The sequence below is a fragment of the Callorhinus ursinus genome, unplaced genomic scaffold, assembly GCF_003265705.2.
Source record: "Callorhinus ursinus isolate GAN/ISIS: 27379988/994484 unplaced genomic scaffold, GSC_fseal_2.0 scaffold11, whole genome shotgun sequence".
Taxonomy (NCBI): Eukaryota; Metazoa; Chordata; class Mammalia; order Carnivora; family Otariidae; genus Callorhinus; species Callorhinus ursinus.
This window is the reverse complement of record NW_027397073.1, coordinates 13,277,597-13,297,202: the sequence shown is the minus strand read 5'-3', so window position 1 is coordinate 13,297,202 and position 19,606 is coordinate 13,277,597. Positions and strand designations below refer to the sequence as shown.

The 19,606-nt window shown below is 45.7% G+C and overlaps 1 long non-coding RNA gene across 1 annotated transcript; it reads right to left on the bottom strand.

Annotated features, from left to right (window-relative positions):
• Positions 1-17,557: 17,557 nt before the first annotated feature.
• On the bottom strand, positions 17,558-19,232 carry LOC141373663 (uncharacterized). The gene is made up of 3 exons (XR_012379905.1): positions 19,018-19,232; positions 18,241-18,600; positions 17,558-17,947 (listed from the first exon to the last, which is right to left on the bottom strand). It is a non-coding gene; the product is annotated as an uncharacterized lncRNA (long non-coding RNA).
• Between the last annotated feature and the right edge of the window lie 374 nt (positions 19,233-19,606).

Here is a 19,606-nt window from a genome sequence, read left to right as displayed (position 1 = left end):
TCTCTCTCTCTCTCTCTCTGACAAATAAATAAATAAAATCTTTAAAAAAAGAAGAACAAGATGAAAGTACCAACATTTCAAAAGCTGAAAAGTAGATGGATGACCGGTAACTCATGGCAGATCAGAGAAAGTTGGAACCTTTGCGGTGGTGGGCAAAGCCAAGAGGCGGGTGTGTTGGTGTTTCAGGATCTCAGGAAGCTCAGGCGCCTGGAGCCTCGGAAAGAAAGAAGGTGTGGCTGAAAACAAGAGAACTGGTTAAAAATGTTTGAGATGAATAAAACTTTTAAGTGATAATGAAGCGGAATAGGGAAGGATTTCCTAAAGAAGATACAACAGGCATTAACCATAAGAAAAAGACTGGTAAATTCAACCACTGGAAGAACTTCTCTTCATCAAGACACCAGAAAGAGTACAAGCAGAACCACAGAGTGGGAGCAAGTGTTTGAAAGACAGCTAACTAACAAAGTATTCAAAATCTGTAAAGGAGTTCTAGCAATAAGAAAATAAGAAAAAGTACAATTTTAAAAATAAGCAAAACATGTCAACAGGCTCTTCGCAAAAGAGAAAATCCGAATAGTTGATAAACATGTGAGAAGCTACCCAATGCGATTTTTCATCAAGAAAATGCAAAGTAAAGCTGTAATGATATATTCTTACACACACGGCAGATGGGCAAAATTTGAGCAGTTCTAACGGTATCAGTTATCCACAAGGAAACAAAGGCACAGACTCTTCTGACACTGCTGGTGGAAATGAACCAGAGACGGGCCCTTGGAGAACAGTTTGGAATTACATGATGAAGTGCAAGGTGTGCGTTGCCTACGACCTAGACCTTCTACCACCAGCTCTACGACCTCCATTCTGACACCAGTTCTGACCTGTGGGGGGTTTCCCCCACACCAAGCAAATCCCCCCATACCAGATCCCACAGGTTCAAGGCTCAATCCCACCGGACTGCCTGCCTCTCTTCCGACACCAACCACGAGTCCAAGTTGTCTCCTGTTCTTCTGACCAATGGGCTATACGTCTGAGGTTTCCATGACCCCCTCTTTGGGGTCATTAATTTGCTAGAGCAGCTCACAGAACTCAGGGAAACATTTTACTCACTAGACTGCCAGTTTCTTATGAAAGGCTATAATTCAGGAACAGCCAGATGGAAGAAATTCACGGGGCAAGGGACGGGGGAGGGGAGCGGGGCTTCCATGCCCTCCATAGGAAGCTCTCAGAGCCCTCTCTTTTTGGGTTTTTATGGAGGCCTCACTACATAGACATGATGGGTGAAATCATTGGTCATTGGTGATTGACTCAACCTCCCAGAGGTGGGAAGGAGGGGAGGGTGGAGGTTGGTTCCCTTGGGAACCAGCCCCCATCCTTAGGTGACTTAGGGACTTCCCAAGTCACCTCATTAACATCACAAAAGACACCTTTATTGCTCGCACCATTTAGGAAATCCCAAGGGTTACATGAGCTCTGTGCCCACAAAAGGATGAAGAGTAAACCTATATTTCTTATTATAAATCACAATATCACAACACCTTAGAGAGACTGTGCAGACATGCACCGGGATACATGACCACACAGGCTCTGAGCATCATTTCACGAAACAGTCTCAAAGTAGAAACAACCCAATTGTCCACGAACAATACAATAGATAAATAACTTCTGGCGCACGCATTGGTTCTGTGGGATCCTGTACAGCAGTGAAAATAAATATGCACGTCACACAGTAAGACAGATGAACTGCAAAAAGAAGTTGAATGAAAAAAGCAAGACACAAAAAAATGCAATAGGATGTCATTTAAGTAATCTTTAAAAACATCTGAGAGCTGAAAAATGTTAATTCTAATAATTTTATTTACCTAGTCAAGCACGACACAAAATCCCAAAGTCCATCAAGGAAACACATGTAGCCCAAGCTGCAAGCTGCATCTCACGGACCTTTTCCCAGGGTCTCTGGGACTCCTGGCCTCAGGAGATAGGGCCCTTTGCTTCAAGGCCACCTCTTGCTAACCTGGCTGCCTCCCCACTAGGCCTGCCCCTCAGAACCCTTCTTATCTCTTTGCTGCCTGCCCCAGTCAGCTGCCCAGTCGGCTTCCTTTGCCCGAAGCCCCGGCCCCGAAGGTGTGTGAGCACAACAGCCCTGACTGCAGGCCTATGTGGCAATGCAGCTCTGTGCTCAGGAGGGTGGGCCCCTGGTTCAGATTTGGGGTTCTCATTACCTAAAGGCTTTGTGATCTTGAGCAAGTTACTTAACCCTTTTGTGCTTCCCTCTCTCACCCCCAAAATGAGCATATTAATAGAACCCACTTCATCATGGTCATTATAAGAAATAAATGAGGTAAACCAATCAGTATGCCAGGCACAGCCCAAGTACCTACGAAATATTCAAGATGGTCATTACCTGCCAAGGTACAAATGACATCAATGACGTAAATCCCCATGTTGGAGGTTCCTCACGGGGCAGCTTTCTCCACAGCCTCTGTGTCTTGTCCATCATGGCCGCTCTGCCCCCCCCCCCCCCCTGCCAATTCTTTCCCAAGGCCATACCCCTCCATTTCTGAACTTCCTTTGCCCCTACCCTTCGGCTCCGTCCTGTACTTTCTCAAGCAGCTTAGCTGCCCCCGAGGCCCTTCCTTAGTGCCCGGCCTGCCTCCACACAGCCAACGGCACCCACGTGCCCCCAAACAGCAGGCCATCCGCCCCAGGTGACGGCAGACCGCAGGGGCTGCGAACCTTCGGCCTCCCTGGCTCCCCAGAGCAGGAAGGGATTCTTTTTCCCACGAAAACGAATGATGCCAGCGCCCTTCAAAATGGAGAAGCCACTACCCACCGTCACCTCAGGTTTCAAATAGCTAATGTTCCTTCTCGCTTATGAATAGATGCAGCCAACTTTCCTGTTTGATCTGCATCACCACTGTCTTCCCCACTGAAGGGAGGGTAGTGAGACCCGGCTCCCCCTGCCGCTCATCTGGGCTCTCATCCCGACCAGATGCTGGGTGGATGCGGTGCATGGAGTCCAGAGTTGGTCAGGTTTGAGAACCAGCTGTCCAGGTAATCCTCCCACCTGACCCTGAGGTCACGGTGTGACGTCGGCTCAGGAGGGACATTAACGTTGGGGGAAGGGCAAAGAGTTCTGATTACAGGCCCCTGGGAGCTCCGCCCTGGCCCTCTTGATAGCCCCGGAGACTAAAAGTCCCAACCCGGAGGCTTGTCTGCATGTTGTTTTGGGGGGTCGCCCACCCCCAGAAGGTAGAAAAGAAAGAGACCTAAAGCCTTGGAGAGTAGAAAATTCATTTTATTAAAAAAGCAGACCTCTTGGAGCAGATAATCACGACGTGATGGGAAAGTTGACACATCAGAATATTTGCTTTAAAAGCCAGTTATGCCTCATCTCCACAAGCAGCTATGGTGTGGCATCCACAACATTCAGGAGTAAAATGTGTCCCGTTACTACATTTTTTATCCGAATCAAACTCCGAGCCTCCACTTGAGGAGCAAGAAATTCACTCTCAGGTTGTGGGGGGCCCCTCTGCTTCCCGAGGGTGCTGGGAGCCTGTCCAGAAAATGTGGGGGAAGGCCGTCCTGAATGGTGCTGCGGATCCTCACACACTAACGGTGTCAGCAGCTGCGCCCGTTGGAAGGCGGACAGCCATGTTCTCCCTGAGCGAGCCTCGGACACAGAGATCCTCAGCTTCACGGCTTTGGCTCCGGCTGTGTGGTTATCCCCTCAGAAGTTCTGCGGCCGACAGCGCCTGCAAAGGGAGTGGGGGGAGGAGAAAGCCACCCCTCAGGCCTGTGAGATCTGACCCCTTCTCAGGGGCCACACCACTCCTCACTGTCTCAGCCCCCTTGGCCTCTTGATGGGCTGAGCAATGGGGATTTGACTACACAAGAGCCCGAGGTCATTGGTGCAAGAGATCCGGGGGTGCTGTGAGCGAGGGGACTCTGGCCAAGGGCCTCGGCCAGCCTCTGGAAGCAGGAAAGGGCAAGGAAACGTTGTCCTGGAGGCTCCAGAAGGAACACAGCCCTGTCAACACCTTGATTTTCGCCCAGCGAGACCCATTTCAGACTTCTGACCTCCAGAACTGTGAAATAAACTTGTGTCATTTTACATATTTATTTATTTTATTTCATTTTATTTTTTTAATTTGAGCATAGTTGACACACAACATCACATTAGTTTCAGGGGTACAACATAGTGATTCAACTTCTCTCTCTGTTGTGCCCACCACGTGTGTAGCTCAACTGTGACCAAGCAATGCTATCACAGAGCCATTGACTGTATTCCTTGTGCTGTGCCTCCCATCCCCGTGACTTACTCATTCTCTAACTGGAAGCCTGTATCTCCCACTCCCCTTCACGCATTTTGCCCAACCCCTTCCTTCCCTCTGGCCACCATCAGCTTGTCTCTGTGTTTATAGGTATGATTCTGCTTTTTGTTTGTTTACTCATTTTTTTTTAGATTCCATATATGAGTGAAATCGTATGGTATTTGTCTTTCTCTGTCTGACCTATTTCACTTGACATAATACCCTCTGGGTCCATCCATGTTGTCACAAATAGCAAGATCTCATTCTTTATTATGGCTCAGTAATATTCCACTGTGTGTGAGGGGTGTATGTATGTGTGTGGGTGTGTACATATATACACATCTTCCTTATCTGTTCATCTATCGATGGACACTTGAGTTGCTTCCGTATCTTGGCTACTCTAAATAATGCTGCAATAAACATGGGGAGCATATATCTTTCCAGATTTGTGTTTTTGTTTTCTTTGGGTAAATCTGTGTCATTTTAAGCCTCCAAGTTTGTGGTCATTTGTTATAGTGGCAACAAGAAACAAATGCAGCTCCTTTCCTCAATAAATCATTGAGCTCTTTGGCCCAGAATTTTGAAAATTAAATTTTAATGGGATGCGAGAAACCCAGCCCTCTAGGATGCTGAGACTGGGCTGGTGGCCTGCTTAGAAGGGGGTGGGAAAGTATCTACATTTCTTTTACATGAGCTCACAGCAGGACGTAAGACATAGTTGATTTCTCAATCACATGATCCTGTCCCTCTGGAACATTTGAAGATGAATCCTCCAACAAACCTGGGACTGGCAGCCTGCAGCATAAAGCTTGGGGCCATGCAGGTCTATAACCAATGCTTGAATGAGCTGTCCTTGGCTGGGTAGGCCTCAGTCACCTGGCCAATCACAAAGCCTGCTGACCAGTTCTTCCTGAAGAGGAAGATGTTGATGACCTCTTTAAAGGGATTGCCTGAGGAGAGGCAGGACTCATTGGAGACTCAGAAGGAGAGTGAGTCTGGGCAGAGTGGAACTGAATGTAGGCACAGCAGGGAGGAGGGTGAGCTCCAGTCTGTCCATGAAGGGTGTTGCTTTGGCTGGTGTGTGGACAGGACAGGGCACTCTTTCCATACTCACAGGCTGCAAAAATAGGACATTAACAGGCAAGAATTCCACTTATTTGGGGGAAATCTACATCCTAGATGTTAATCATGCTTTGTTTTGCCTTACTAAGATAATATTATATATTTCTAATGTGAACGAAAGAAATCTATCCTTTTTACTTTTCTCATAAAAACTTTTATTTTTTTTTAAGGATTTAATTTTTTTGTTTGACAGAGAGCGAGAGAGCACAAGCAGGGGGAGCAGCAGAGGGAGAGGGAGAATCAGACTCCCAGCCAAGCAGGGAGCCAGATGTGGGGCTCCATCCCAGGACCCTGGGATCATGACCCGAGCCGAAGGCAGACGCTTAACCTACTGAGCCACCCAGGTGCCCCTCTCATAAAAACTTTAGGTCATCTGGTTAAAGGCAAGTGTATCTATTTCTCATTGCTGCTGTAACAAATGACCACAAACTTAGTGGCTTAAAACAATGCAAATGTATTACCTGACATTTCCTTCTGGAGACTTGGGGAGAATTTGTTTCTTTTTCCTCTTTCAATTTCTAGAGGCTGCCCACATTCCTTGGCTCGTGGCTCTTCCGGCATCTTCAAAGGCAGCAATAACATCACTCCTACCTCTGCTTTCATTGCCCCATCGCCCCTGCCTCTGAATCTTCCGCTTCCCTCTTTCACTTCTAAGGACCCTTGGGATTGCACTGAGCCCACCTGGATAATCTGGAAGGATCTCCCCATCTCCAGATCCTTAACTTAATCACATCTGCATGGTCATTTTTGCCGTGAGAGGTAGCATCTTCATTGATTGCAGGGGTTAGGACGTGGGCATCTTTGGGGGCCATTATTCTGCCTACCATAGCAAGCCAATTTACTAAGATATTTTAAAATCTAGCTCTAAAACACCTGTTCATGGAATCTTCTTGAGGGAGGCTGGTGTTTTCCATAGGTGCCTGATGTATAGTAGTGACTGTTTGCTTCTTTCTCTCACAGCTGTGTCCATTTGTTCACTCATGAGTCCTTCCTTTCCAATAGACAGTCCTTAGAAGCAGCTGCTGGAGATGATCCTTGTGAAATTTCTAACGCTCCTCAAAAAGGCCTCCAAGGACCTATGGATAAACACATCCTTGACTAGCCTCCACCCTCCCTGCCCCAGGGTCTGAGGGCCAGCTGACCAGTCCATTACCAGGAAGAAACCATCCTTGCTTCTAGCCAGTCAGAAACACACATGCTTCCAGAAGATGGGGCCAGACATTGCCTTACTTTTCCCTCAGTGTCCCCCTATACCGAGCTTTCCTCCATATGCCTCTGAGAGGGTCCCTGCTTTCTCTGTTCCCTCTCCTTTTCTCCTTCTTTCTCCACCCCTTCCCAGGATCCTGGCTCCATCCTGGCAGCAGTCCGCAGGATCATGAGGAAAATTCCTCCTGCACCATCCAGGAAGGCAGAGCTTGGTCCCTCCCTGCTGCCCTTATTAGCACAAGTCATAAAACTTTCAGGTTCCTCAGAGCAGGACATGAACAAGACCAGCCCTTCTCACCAGGATTGACCACTAGTGTACATTATCACGTTTAATATGTCTGTCTAGCATGTCTGTCTTTCCAAGACCCTCCCTCCACAAGGCAGAGGGAAGGAAGGCTTTAAGGGGGAGAGAAAATTTCATTCTCCCACAAATAGCAAACTGAATAAATAATTGAATGGATGAATGCATGAATGAACGATTGATCCAATGTCTTTAACCTCCTGTCTTATACCTCTTAAAACACTGGTAACTTTGGCCTGAAGAATTTGCCTTTACTGCAGAGGTCAACCAGCACCCACCTCTGCTGGCTTATCTCTCCCACGTCCAGCACATACCATCTTTCTGCTCTGACTTTGGCTTCTCAATATACTGAGAGACACGCTTGACTCTGGGAGAAGTCTGTCTGCTCTTTGGGAATGCTGGAAAATATGAAATTCCATAAATGTCAAGTTGGAAGGTTATTTCATAATTTATGCTCCAGATATCTCAGTATATTTTCTCAAAACTCTAATTGTCAAGGGCTGCACAACTGCTTCTGCCAAAAGCTCTTCATTACCATACCGGTCATATTTCTGAATATTAATTTAAATGCATAAAGCATGCTAGCACCTTCTGTATAAAATGATGTGCAATAATTATCAGTTAGCCAGGCTAGCATGTACCGTGATGTCAAACCTGTGCCAGGAATATTCTCCTGTGATCTTTCAGGGAGTTCTAGGGGTCTGAGCAAAACTTTTTAAAAGTTTCCTCTTTGAGGAAAAATCTCCCAGAAATACCCTCAGTGGGGTTTTTCTGGGAGTCGCTGGGCAGTAACCATGCCTCTATTTGACTAACCAAAACAGATTTCAAGAAGGATTTAACTGAATAGTCAAAAATTGTGTCCTAGGTGAGCAGGGTTCATTCTCCTGAAAATCACTTGAAGGCGATTTCTAGTGTGGACTGTTTTATTAGGGGTCTTTGGGCATAGGTAGAAACTGGAAAAAATCCTCCCTGGGAGCATCTTCTGCTAGGACTGTGGATTTTCCACTCTAGACTGAAACCGTAAGTGGGCGTGGCTTCATCAACTACCAATTTATTTGAATATCAAGCTATGAAGACTTTGAAATCAATTATATTGGCTGTTGTGATTAACGTGTGTTAAGTCGACTCTGGCATATAATGACTACTTGTAACGCTTGCTGTCACAACCCCTTTATCATCGATGATACCCACATTAATAACCAAACTCATATCCAGGTCTGCCTAATGGCCAGTCCGCTGAAGTCAGCCCAGTCAGCACCCACCCCTCCAGCTAATGCATCTCTCTTACAGTTCTCTTTCGTTTTCCTACATTTGTCTCCAAACTCTGACAGTTTTTCATTCATCATTATGACTTAGGAAAGGAAATGTGATGCATAAAATATAAAATTGGCAACAGCGTCAGAAAAGTCACCACTTAGGAAATGAAGCATGATGTTCCACTTGGTGCTGACTGATGTGAACAGCAGGCTCAAACTTCTGACAGGGCCCGAAACAGAGATGGTTTGCATGACATCAACTGGATTTCAATTTTAGAGGATCAAGAAGGTCAACTCAGCTCGAGTACCTGTGAAAAATCAGAAACACTTTCAAAGGTGAAGGCGTGACCTTCTAGATCAGAACTGTCCAACAGAACTTTCTGAGTTGATGGATATGTTCTGAACCTGTCCGTCCAATATGGCGGCCACTAGCCACAATGGCTCCGGAGCATTGGCAATGTGGCAAGTGCCGTGGAGCAAATGAGTTTTTAATTTTATTTAATTTTAAATAATTTAAATTTTAATTGAAGTATCATTAACATACAGTGTTATCTTAGTTTCAGGTGTACAACATAATGATTGAACAATTCTATGCATTATTCAGTGTCATCACCATCTGTCACCAAATAATTTAAATTTAAGTAGCCACAGCCCAGATCTAATTCAGAAAGTCCTCGTAGGGGAGAGGTGTGCACATCTGGTCTGAGATTGGAAGTTACGTTGAACCTTCTGGAAACTTAACCATTTATATACGGCCCGTCCTCAGGCTTACTCGGATAAAGCTGGCTAACTGGCAGATAAGCTGGAGGCTGTCTTACCCGCACCACATGACCTTGTTTCCACGCTTTGGCTAAATATACTATGTTATGAATGCTTATATACAGGTTTTTGAGTGGAAACTTAGTGGAATTACTGGATTTAACCTTTTGAGGAATGAGCTCCCTCAAGGAAGGAATGCATCTTTGTATTCCCCGTATCAAAACTGCAACAGGAGAAATGTAGTAAGTTATCAACTTCTTGCTCAAAGTTGCCATCCCAACCATCTTCCTGCATTTTGGAATCGGGAGGGAGATTTGCTATCAGCTGGCCCAGGCTCTTGACCAGGCGAGCTCCCAGGCTGTGGTTGTGAGGTGATCATCCCCAATTCACATTTCTCTGTCTTGTTTATGTGGTGCCATGAGAGCCTCTGCCAAAATCCACATCCACGAGCTCTCTGGATTTCCCATGACGTGCTAGTATAATAGTCATCCTAAAAAATGGGGAAATGTGGTTGGTTTGTCACCACCCATTCCTAGGGTTCATGCCGAGGGCTAAAACAGACTGCTTAATGACACCTTGTCATCCTCAGCCAGGAATCAATACTTACTGTCTATACATTTCACTTCCCCCTTTCTCTTAAAGCGGGACCTCCAATTTGTCACTGGGAGTTGTCACTGCTCTCTCGTGGATCCGGCTCTTCAAGCCACCCCTGCAATGGCTCCCAGCCCCCTAGAACTCGGTTCTTCTGAGCTTGGAGGTTCGTCGGCTCTCGTTCTAGTGCGCTCTCTGGGTTTCTCATCTCCAGGCTTATTTTTCTTTTCCACTTCCCGGTAGAAAGATCATTTTCCATGATACAGAAACAAAAGCATTATTGACTAGTTTTGAGTAGCTCTGTATTCCTTCCAGCAGGTACTGACACCACACTCCCCCTCAGGCTCATGAGTCATCTTCCTCGTTCCTTGGCTCTGATAGATCCACCAAGCCCTCTAAGTTTTTCACAAGCTCCAATCACTGTAGTCTTTGGAACTTCCTGACATGGCCCTTAAAAGATCCAGGTTCCTCTTGTATGGCTGGCCATAGGGAAGTCACCCAAGGACCATTTGCCTGTGGGCGCTGTCTTAGAACTATTTCTGCATGGTGGGGATGCCCTCTTGTTTCTATTTTCAGCAGGGCCCGGCCTGGCTGGCTGCTCTTTGTAGCTGCCCCTTCTGATCTTAGCCAGGCTTCTGTCTCTCCCTCAGGCGCTGCAGGGAGGCACCCCCTGGACATCTTTCTTGCTCTCCTCCAACTCTAAATAAGGTTAGAAATATTTTTGAAGTCATCCAAGGCAATTTAGTGCTGGCCGGGGCAGGAAAATAGTCAGAGGAGAAGATTAAAAATAACAGAAAAATGATAAGAAAATTGTAACATCTGTGGTCGTCATCCCTGGAGCTTAACGGGCCATGATTAGCCCTGCTCTTTCTTGGTCCCTTCATGGGATCAGAAGTCAGCCTTCCCCAAACCTTCCATCCCCACGTTCAACTGTGGGACTCTCGTGGGTTTTCCTATCTTCCCTCTCCTTATCTATACCTTCCTGCCTTAAATGAAAGATGCAAAGATCAGACTATTTGGTCTACAAATCAGAAGTCCTCTCAAAATCTATTTAATCTAATAACTTTTCTTATCACCTAGTGTAGTTACCTTCATCCACGTTCCTCCTCCCATCTGTGTATGTGCAGCTCATCCGAGAGGTGCTGAGCAGCCATACTGATCTTTGTAGATGCCACCCCCCATCAGGATCATGTGAAATTCTCTTAATACTCTATATAACTCTGTGTGTGTATAAAATATACAGTCAGTTCTGCTTCACAGTAGTTATGATCCATAAGGTCACCATGAATCCTGCACCACTGCTCCTGGGGGAAACACAGGGTTAGTTTTCTTTGAGTTTTGATCACGTTTTCTTTCATCAACTTATCAGCATGTAAGCTTGCTTTCTGTGTGTTTCCTTTGAAAGAAACCTTATTTAATATATATTGTTAATTAACTACATTGAACTGCCAACTGCAGTGTTATCACTCATGCCGAAGGAGACTTTTCTAGCCCGCTTGGTTTCCCCGTGAGGCACAGCCTGGCCTTCTCACATTTAGGGACATCAAGCAATGCTTCAGCTCTCTACTTGGGGACATTTTAAACACTGAAATCAATAAAAGCACAAAAATGCAAGACACATGACACTGAATAGATGGTGGAAAAGACACATGTTTACAATATGGTGGCTGAAGCAAGAAGGTAGAGGGTTGCCTTGTTCGCCCTTAGCTGGGAATGTGTCACATCAAGGGGTTCAAATTTTTGACCACTCTGCACATCTCAGCAATTGACTACAGAAGCACAAGTATTGATTTTGAGGGTTTTAAATAAATTTTAGAGAGTAGGTGAATTCACAAATATGGAACCCGTGAATAATGAAGATCAACTCTATACACACAAGCACACACATACATTTATACACACACACACATTATACACACACACACATAACTCCCAGGGCAGATCTCATCTGTCTATGTTGTACCTCCCAAGGCACAGGCCCTGATATGAGCCAGGGGTTATGTTATCTGGTTCACTAGTGTACACACCATACCTTACACAGGGCCTGGCACGTTGCCCAATAAGGTCAAGCACATACTCACAGATACAACTTTCCATCCATCATGTACTGTGTCCATACAAAGATACTGCCCATATATAGTCCATAACAATTAGATGTGATTTTATACAAAACTACTAAGGCCATTTTAAAGTTGCTCATCACATCTTCACCTTCATTAGATACATAATTTTTATTATGATTATTACATTGATGTAGCTCTTTATGGATTGAAACACACATTCATGTAGTTTCTAAGCCTATAGGGTCTACTGTATGTAAATTGGTTGTTGATTCGACCACCATCTGGAATTGCTGTGGAGTATTTATCACTTTCAATAAAGTGATGAATAGAGTAGTCCATTGGCTCAGTTCTGTGTTTTGACTCACTAATAATGTGGTTCTGGCTCTATGGCCATTTGGATTTCAGGGCCCCAAAGAGGAGAGATGAATTCACAAATGTATTTGTTAAAGAGTTCAAGATATTTTGGAGGTGAGAAAATAGGCATATTTCCATCTAGTGGTCAAAAGTAATACGTGGGAATGTCGAAATGAGTTTGGACCATTAGGCATTTGTCTGTATACCTAAACATGAGCTGCTCTTCTTGTGAGTCAAAGGTTGGGGTGAGGAAAAGGGACAAGATTGGTCAAGGAAAATCCGCCAGGCTGACTGTGGAAGATATTATGTGAAGGTAGTCCAATATAAGCTTTGGAATCATAAACTCGAATCCAGATTCCAGCTTCACCACTAAAGAGCTGTGTGATTTGGGACAAGATACTCTGCTGTCCAAGCTCAGCCCCCTCATCTGTAAAGTAGAAATGATACTTACAGCATAAGCTTATTTTAAGAAGTAGATAAAACGATGCATATAAATCAATTAGCACAGTGTCTGGCACCTAGAAACAGTCAGTCAATGATCGGCATTGTTATTATGTCTGTTTGAAAGGAGGGCTAAAGTATTTTCTATAAGGACAGCGCTTAAGTGTTGCAAACATGCCTGTGTTATCAATATCAAGGTAACAGGATTATAAAAAATATAAGGAATAAGAGTGTTGTATGCTTTGGTGCAATAGGATCTATTGAATTATCTATCAAATAGATAATGTAGCAGATAAGAAAGAATCCTAGAGGGGCACCTGGGTGGCGCAGTTGGTCGAGCATCTGACTCTTGGTTTTGGTTCAGGTCATGATCTCAGGGTCGTGGGATCCAGCCCCGTGTTGGACTCCACACTCAGTGGGGAGTCTGCTTGGGATTCTGCCTCTCCCTCTCCCCGTTGCTCTCTCTCTCTCTAAAATAAGTAAATAAATCTTAAAAAAAGAGAAAAAGAGAAGGAATCCTGAATAAAATGAGAAGAAAGTTTCTACGTATTTCTGGTTGACTCTTTTTCAGTGGAAATGCGCAGTGTTCAGTGGAAATGCACAGCGTTAAACACATCCACCAAAAATAAAGGGCATGTGTTTAAGATCTATTTCTAATCTTGTCTTAATAATAGTATGTGATATTGGGGTCTTGTCTGGAGTTGCATATGTAGCCTCCTGTAACGGAAGTCTGAAGGGGTAAGAATGTGGGAATTCGAGAAAACAACCACTGGCCGCACTGGGGAGCCCCTGCCTCCATGTTCTCCCCACCCTCAAAACTGGTGTTGGTCTTGTGGTTTCTGCCTGCTGTTGTCCCTTCCTATTTCTCGTGGGTTGAATGTGTCCCTAAAAAGCTATATTAAAGTCCTAACCACCAGTCGCTGTGAAAGTGACCTTCTCTGCAGATAGGATCTTTGCAAGATGGAATCAAGATGGAAGTAAAAACGAGGCCACACCGGAGGAGGCTGAGCCCCTGATCCAACAGGACTGGTGTCTTCACAAGAAGAGCAGAGGAAACGCACACAGAGTAGAACGTGAAGACTCAGGCACACACGGAGGGAAGAGGTTGGGAAATCACCATGGAGTGCCGCAGGGGGAGGCTCGTGTGACACGTCTACAAGCTAGGGAAGGCCAGGGATGGCCAGAAACACCGGAAGCTGGGAGAGAGGCACAGATTCTTTCCTAGCACCTTCAGAGAGCAGCGCTCTGCTGACACCTGGATCCTGGAGTTCCAGCCTCCAGAACCAGGAGAGGATAAATTTGTTGCTTTAAGCCACCAGTTTGTGGTACTTTATTTAGGCAGCCCTAGGAAACGAATACACTGTTCCTCACAGAGTTCCAGGGTGGCTGGGTGGTGGGAGTTTATCTGAGCAGTTATTTCCCTGAAATTCTAACCCTACAAAATTATAGCAAGCTGCCTCTAAAGGAGAGGCATGAAAAGACTGAAATCATTTGTGTTCGGAACACATTGGGCAACAGGCAATGCAGAAAGAATTTAAACATTTAGGCCCTCCTGACAATGCCAGCCCGGCAGGGTGGGGGGGGGGGGAGACGGGATTTTCCCTCTGGATGGCAGAGAGCCAGCTTCGGGAGCCTGGGATGCCGGCTCATCTGTCCGCCTCTGTGCTCGTGAGGACCGCGCTCAGCTAATCTGCTCATGGCTGATCTTATGGGAACATTTCCAGGACATGTGCCTTGTTCTCCCCTCTCCTTCCCCACGCCACCCCCGCAGCCAGGGACTCCGTCCCAGTAAAAGAGATCCATTCTATTCCCCCCAAGGGTAAGTGCAACTCAAGCTCTCAGGCTTTGAAATGGCCTCGCTCAGTTAACACACGCCCCGCTTACATCCATGATATGTGAACGCGGCTTGTTTGAATTTAGCAGATGCCCAATCATGCCCTTGACACAGAGCCTAAAATAAAAGAAGCAGCCCAGGCCAGACCCCTGACGCAAAAGGGACTCCCCTGGCGGCATAAAGCTTGCAATTGAAAGCAATTCCGCTAGATGGAGCTCTGCTGAAGGTTAGGCCTTGACTTTCCCGGTCAGTACGGGCAGTTTCGGGAGCAATTCGAATGAATGAGGATCTCCGGAGGGCAGACCTGAACTGCTCTCGGGCAGATTTAGAAGACGACTGTACTTCCCCTCAAACGTTTGACTTCATCTTCGGGCTGGACAGAACCTCTGACTGCTTCCGTCGTTAATAGTCTCATCTCTGAGCAGGTTCCTCCCACCTCCCCGCCCTGGAAAGGCTCAGAATCAACACAAGCAAACCCCAAGTTCAGATGGAAACAAGGGAAAGGAGGCTGTCAGGGCGCTGGGGCTTAATACAGGAGGCAACACCCAACCAGGTTAGCCGAGTGCCTGACACGGGGGTGGTTGCGGCGGGCAGAGAAGGCATGGCCAGCATCTCGTCAGCGGTGCCACCGGGCCCTGGCCGGACGGAGGGGACACTCTGTGCCTGTTAACAACCTTCTGGAACACTCGGACTGACCAGCTGAGAGGATGGGATGGACTGACATGATAGAGTGAAGTGCTTTTGTAGTTGCAGGAGAAAAGGAACCTGAACAGGCTTCTCCCATAAAGATCACTGTAAGTATTTCAACACGGGAGCATAGCTGGGCACCACGTAAAAACAAAAGGGACTAAATAAAGAGTGATAAAACCGGGAAGAGCTCTTTGGCTGCCACCACTGTATACCTTGAAAAGGGCTTCCCCTTTGCATTGGCCACAGAAGACTGCTTTTACTAAGTGACAAAGGTTCTTTTGAACACCAGCTTCAGGACATCCTCCTCATCCTCAATCTCCTTGACTGTGAGTTGGAAAAGTTAGTTCTTTCCTTGTGGTATTGCACTGAGGCTTGGAAATAAAACACTAAACACTAGCAAAGGGCTTGGCATATGGCAGGTCCTCAGGAAATAACTTTCTCCTTCTCTTCCCGCTGCTCTTCTCAGAACTCGGGAGGAGAGAGGAACCCTACAAACACACGGGATTGACATAATTATTATACATGAATCACCAAAGCAAAGCTGCTGAATACTCTAGGATAGATTCTTGCCACAGGTGCCACTGGAGCAAATCCTATTCTCTCCACCTTCACCAGCGTCAACGTTGATTACTGGTTTATGAACGGTGGGGAAGGAGCACGGGGCTCCCTGCTGCCCTCCAACTTGCCAGCTGAATGGCTCTGAGGAAGGACCCAGAAAGACAAAGCCAGGTGTGCTGACTTGCCCCAAATGACCTGGGCGCCGGAGCCTCAGCGGCAAGTACCCATTCTGAGCTGTCCCTGGGACACTGACGTAGAAGAACCTGAAGCAGAGTACCTTCCCCTTCTTCTCCCGAATGTCCCTCTTTCCTCTCTCAGAAGGTTACAGGCCCCTGTCTTTCTTCCCTTTTTTTTCCTCCATCAAAACTTAATCTCGGGAAAAAAACTGATTATCAGTTAACTTTAAGTCAACAGACATTTGTAAATGCTCTCTCTCTAGATAAGATTTTTCCTCATTTATTCACCACCCAGAAGGTGGTGGAAGGCTTTTGGAAGGCAGGCATCTTCTGGTGTCCCTGACATCACCCCAAAGGACACCTCTGCTCTTCACTCTCTCGAGGTTGTTGGAAATGTATTTCCAAAGGCCCTCCTCAGGGACAGATGGAGGTTTGTAATAGTTGGGTACTTGCTACTGGAATTCCTGAAAAATAGCGGCAAATATCCATAAGCAAAACATTAGAAACAACATACAAAATGCTTGGCATTTGGCATATTTTTAAAACTTTGTTTACCCCTTTCTTCTTCTGCCAATTGTTAGAGTTGCCAAGTGGCTTTTTAAGATTGGGTCTCAGCCCACCTCTCAGATTACGACCCTGGCTCAAGGAAAACATCATCTGAATTCAAACAAGCCAAATGTATATTTGTGCTTGCTTAAATATCCAGACTTTGTTCTACTCCTTCGTCAAATACATAGCCTTAGGATGTGGGATGCGCGCTTGGCTTTGACAGCTGGGAGGCAAACGCAGGAATGGCAAATATGGAGCTCCGTTTGCCAGCATTCTCGGCTCCCTCCTCCATAGCAGGGGCTGCTACTCAATCTCAGTCTTTGTTCTCATGGGGCAGGGATAAAACCTCACAATCCTTCTCAATGCAACTGTTTGAGAGTGGGCCCCGAGATGAGACTCTCATTAGAGTTCAATGTGGGTGCCCAGTGGGAAGGCCAAAGCCATCTGCCGATTATTAGATGCTTTAAGACAATGCAGAGTAGGTGTTTCAAAAGAGGCAACTGGTTGCCCCTAAAATTCCTCCCAATTCCACTGTTGGCTGAGGCCTAACATTCTGTCATTAGACCATCCATCACTAGAGTCCATAGCTTTGATGCCTCCAGGGTAGACACTGTCCTGAGTCCATCTCATATGCTGACTCATGTAACTTTCATAATCTGCTGTTATCCCCATCTTACTGATAAAAAAAAAAAAACACACCAAGGCTCAGAGATTGAAATGCCCGAGATCAGCCAGCCAGTAACCGGCAGAGCCAGGATGATCAAAATAAGGTCTATTTTACACCCCTCCCCAAGACCTTGCTCTCTGCACTGTATCACACAGGCTTCAGTGGGTGAGGATTTGAGAAGGAGCCAGGAAAAGGGAGCAGAAGAGTTCATTTCTGAGGGAGAAGAGAAAGAAGGAAGGCTGCAGGTTTCCCAGTCCTGAGGAAATTCCTCAGGCTGGCCTTGGGTTGAAAGGGGAGAACCTGAGTAGAAGCTGACAGCTCCCCCAGAATCAAGGTACCTGCATCCAACAGGATTCAGCAAACTCTGCCTTGGGGCCACCAAGTAAGAGCAGCAGATGCAAGTATCAAGTATCTGCTGTACAATCCAGGAACCGGAGAAAGGTTAAGTATCAGTGTTGGTGCTTTTGTTACTACAAAATTAGGTGCTGTTATGCTCTCTGAGAGTGAATGTCACCTTTGACAGGCGGAAACTCCAGAATGCTATACCTTCTCGAGCAGTGGCCTGGACTTCACACCCAGAGTGGATTCTTTTTAACGACTCCCCTACCATAGCACACAGTTTGAGCAATCTCATGAAATTAAAGAAAAATCAATAATGGCAGGGAAAGATGTGCAGAGAATGAATTTTTTCTTTTATTATACTTCACATACATGATCATGGCACTTAAATACATACATGAATCAATTAGTAAATAAATAGTACATTTTTAAGGGGAAAGAGTAAATACTTTTAAATTAGTTTTTCTTTTTTTTAAGAAAAGGGAGAACTTTTTGCCTATATGTTGGGAACAAATAGAACATCACAGTTTTTGTCTTTGAGACTTCTGCAAATTTGTCAGTGATTTCATCAAAATCGATCCCAGATAGTCCCATTCAATAGGCAGCATCGCCAGATTTGTCAGTGTGTCTCATGGTTCATTGAGGAATATTTTTCATTCATTTTAATTTTTAAAGTTTTCTCTCCTTTTAAAATTGAAGTATACTTGATATACCGTGAAGTTTACTTTTACCTGTAACAAGAGACATATAAGTAGTTAAGGAAAGTCTGAAGTATAAGGATAAATTTGGCAGAGACCCATACCAATCCCATGTCACAGCAAATTCCAGAAAGGGCAAGATAGTTCACATCTTTGTTTCTTCAGAACCGATTCTAGCAGCTTTCAAATGTCCTCACAGCTGAAAAATTTTTGCCAAAAACCCATCCCCAGCAAATTCATCACAGATTTCTATTGTATTTGGTTCTCAAGTTTCACATGTGCAAAAATCAGAGAAAGTGTCTGAATGACAGCAAATAGGGACCTACCTGAGCCCTTGTGTTCTTGTCCAGTTCCTGGAGAAAGTGACTCAGGCTTCAAACACTGCCCTGTTAATTTCACCAGGCAATGTCAGACTGGCACCTTTGCTCATTTCTCGTAAAATTTCTTCCTTACATTTGATTCTTTTTTTCTATTTCCTCACTTTTTTTTTTTTTTGGCAGAAGAGTCCTCTCCACAGTTCCTTTGCAGTGATCTCGAGGAATCATTTTAAAGTGTTGTGTGCCTTGTTCAAGGTGGATTCTGCCAGTTTGCAAATATTTTTGTAAGTTTCCGTACAACAACAGGATTGAAGTCACTCAAATCTGTGCCTCTGTCTACAAGGGCTCCCATTGTCTACTTCTCATGCACTATTTGGAAACAAAGCCATGTGCCAAGTTAACTCCCATATGGAATACAGTATTTTTTAAAGGATAAAGAATACAAATGTGCTAATTTAGGCTTAAGATTATTCAGGGCTGAATACTATATCACTAATGTTATTTAGAATTACCAGGGCGTGGTGATAGTGAAAAACAGACCAACTTTTAGATGGTTTGATCAGCGTTTTAAAATTCTCTGCAGACAATGCCCCCTTCTTCTTCCTGCACCGTGCAGAGTGCTCCCACTGCCCACCTTTTAACCGACAACATTTACGTAGAAATTTCACTGCCTTGACGCTGGGGTTCAGATCTCCTGTCAAGCTGGTTTCATTATACGGGATTAAACATTTAAAAATTGAAATCCCACAGGATGATTTTCTCCCACTCAAGCTACAACCCCCTTACCTGGGAAGGGGCCCACAGGTATCAGGGTCCAGCCGCATCCCACTAGGGTCAAGGCCAGCTGGTCACAAGCAATATGGGGCTCCTTCTGGGCCTTCCCTTCAGCATCCTGCAAATGCTCCTCTTCCTGGCATCTGCAAAGTGGGGTTCTCGTCTCCGTTCAGCCACTAATTAGCTTTGGGATCCTGGAACAACAGCATTTCCCCCTGCTTGCTCACAAGCGAACGTTTCACTCAGTCATGTCGAAGGCTCCTTCTAATGTCCTCAGGCACTGGTTGTGAGGGCACATGACCTTGGCTGCCCGTCCTGGGCTTCTGCACGTGGTGCTGATGCAGGAAAAGGTCAGCTCCTGGCAGCCCCTCTTGCAGCCTGTGCCTTGTGCACCACCCCAGGGGCACCGCTGACTCTTCAGACTGTCACATTTCCTTGTTTGGCATCTTCAGAACCCCTGGTCTCCGGAGACTTCCAGATGGCTTTCTTTAACCATCGGAGCTGGATCTCCTGGGCAGTGCCTTCCTCTGCAAACATTCTTATTTGTCACGGCACTGACCTCAGAATGTGCAGGATGCACATTTTAGAAATCAATTTCTAA